General features: G+C 39.6%; 1 long non-coding RNA gene across 1 annotated transcript in view; it reads left to right on the top strand.

Annotated features, from left to right (window-relative positions):
- Positions 1-148, top strand: part of LOC107182342 — a 2,894-nt gene extending 2,746 nt beyond the window's left edge. The window contains exon 3 of the long non-coding RNA XR_001513068.1: positions 105-148. This is a non-coding gene — a long non-coding RNA (uncharacterized LOC107182342). The remainder of the gene's footprint in view (positions 1-104) is intronic.
- Positions 149-1,987: the final 1,839 nt, after the last annotated feature.

The following is a 1,987-nucleotide window of genomic DNA, read 5'->3' as shown; positions in this document are numbered from 1 at the left end:
CTTTCCCTGTGGTAATCACTATAATATTGTCTGTGTCTTGGGGTTTTCTTGGTTGCTGTTTTAGCTTTTTCTTTTTCTTCATCTTTTTCCCCTAGACCCCCAAGCTGCTCCCCTCTAATAGCTGCCAGCCTGTTCTCTGTATCTGTGAGTTTGTTTGTTTTGTTAGGTTGTTTTGTTCCTTAAATCCCACAGATAAATGCAATCATATGGTACTTGTTTTTCTCTCACTGACTTATTTCACTTAGCATAATACTCTCCAGGTCCATCCATGCTGTCACAAGAGGTAAGATTTCCTTTTTTTTTTTAATAGCTGAGTAGTATTCCATTGGGTAAATGTACCACAGCTTTTTTATCTACTTATCTACTGATAGACACTTGGGCTATTTCCAAATCTTGGCTATTGTAAGTAACACTGCAGTGAACATAGAGGTGCATCTATTATACCTATTTTAAGTTTATTCTCATAGATGATTGACCCTAGAATATGTTGAATAAATAGAAATTCAAACACAGGGTCTGAAGGATGTAACCGCATTTTTTGATGGTTCCTTAAAACCATAAGCCCAAATCTCAGTAATAAAGCTCCAAATTTCAGGGTAGGCCAGCAGCAGCGAGAGCAGGACCTCACTGTTAGACACCCGTTTAGCCACTCTGAAGAGGAAAGGGCTTTCAAAGTGCTGATTTAGGGATACAGAGCTTAAACTCAGAGCACTTCATTCTTCAATGTCCTCTCTCTGGTTGCATCATTGTTCTTTGTTGACTTTTTAATAAACTCCCTTTACCTTAGCTGGGAAAGGAAAGCAGTTGTTAACCTGAGCAGAACAGGTAAGGACGATTAAGCCCCGGACTGCTTCCCAAGACAGACTGGGGGCTGCCTCTCCAGCACATCTTACTAATGTGGATTTCCCCATCACTGGTTCTCGCCAGAAAGTGTTGGGAGAGCCAGCATGACCTTAGGCCCCTCTCAGATCTTTGTTTCTTTAATTCCGAATAAAATGATCAGTATCTTTCTTAAGGGGTGAACTTGAGACCTGTCTCTATAGGGTGAGGGAAGGTGGTTCTTCAGTGAGAAATAACTCTTCCTTCCTCTGTGAACTTGCAGTGTTTCTTGTTCTATTTTGCTTCTGTGATTGCTCTGATAATAGTCTGATCTGTATTATGTCCAGTTATTGGAGAGTCCATCAACTGTTTAGTCGATTCAACACTAACAATTCTAATTTCAGCACTTTCGTTTGGAAATTTCTCACACCTACTTCATGCTGTTCCAGTAGGACTAACAAGTACTGTACTAGGCTTCTCTGATCACAGGATTGGATATAAGATCTAGGCTCAGCCAGTCATAGTGCACCATTGTTTTCTCCTCAGTGATTGGCTCACAGATGAAAGAATGATCCTAAAGTATCCACTCAGCGCCTGTCCCTAGATTTTTTTAAATAGATACTGGGAGACAGATGTTTTTTCTTTGCCCTTAGAGTGCAAGCTGAAGGATGCGCCCACAAAGCTAGTTATGGTTATGCCCCCTAATTTATGAAAGGGTTTGAGGGAATAAGGCTGGATTTCAACTGTAAGCCAAGTGAGAGGCAGGTGGGGAGTGAGAATCACAATGATGATTGAATCCCTGGATGCAGCCTTTCCTGAGGCTACATTCACTTTATTCTGATAATCAGAATCACTAAAATAATTATTTTAAATTTAAACAAGACTGTATGTTCCATAAGTGAGGGCAGCATTTTTAAATTTTAACTTTGTTTCACTGCCATAATTTTCAATGCCTAGAACAGTTCCTGTCACATAATGGGCACTCAATTTGTTTAATGAATATTTGCAAACTGGATGATTCAGGAAAAACAAAGCATAAATGTCTTTCCAACCATTTAATGGGATTCTCTCCAGAAAATTTTTTCTTCTTGAGAGAAAAAATCCAGGGAGCAATTATTATAGAGTTGTGAGAATTGAAGCTAGTTTGTGGGGCTGTGGTATACATTTG

The sequence above is a fragment of the Myotis davidii genome, unplaced genomic scaffold (genome assembly GCF_000327345.1).
Source record: "Myotis davidii unplaced genomic scaffold, ASM32734v1 scaffold373, whole genome shotgun sequence".
Taxonomy (NCBI): Eukaryota; Metazoa; Chordata; class Mammalia; order Chiroptera; family Vespertilionidae; genus Myotis; species Myotis davidii.
The sequence above is the reverse complement of the archived record's forward strand: the minus strand, read 5'-3'. Positions and strand labels throughout refer to the sequence as shown.